Source organism: Mastomys coucha, unplaced genomic scaffold, assembly GCF_008632895.1.
Source record: "Mastomys coucha isolate ucsf_1 unplaced genomic scaffold, UCSF_Mcou_1 pScaffold13, whole genome shotgun sequence".
NCBI classification, from domain to species: domain Eukaryota; kingdom Metazoa; phylum Chordata; class Mammalia; order Rodentia; family Muridae; genus Mastomys; species Mastomys coucha.
In genome coordinates this window covers 40,810,232-40,810,438 of record NW_022196895.1, presented here as the reverse complement: position 1 = coordinate 40,810,438, position 207 = coordinate 40,810,232, and the positions used below count along the sequence as shown (strand labels likewise).

The 207-nt window shown below is 46.4% G+C and overlaps 1 protein-coding gene across 3 annotated transcripts in view; it reads right to left on the bottom strand.

The window, feature by feature from the left end:
• Positions 1-207, bottom strand: part of Ythdc2 (YTH domain containing 2) — a 62,239-nt gene that overhangs the window by 25,897 nt on the left and 36,135 nt on the right. The gene's annotated exons all lie outside the window — the stretch shown is intronic.

Here is a 207-nt window from a genome sequence, read left to right as displayed (position 1 = left end):
CAGGAAGGACAGGTTCCAGTCAGATTTAGCAAGGGCAGGTAGCACTAGAGTTAACCAGATGCCGGGGGCCCGGGGGAAGCGTAAGAAAATAAACAACACAAACCAAGATCACTTGCCATCATCGGAACCCAATTCTCCAACCATAGCAAGTCCTAGACACACCATCACACCGGAAATGCAAGATTCAGATATAAAATCACTTATCAT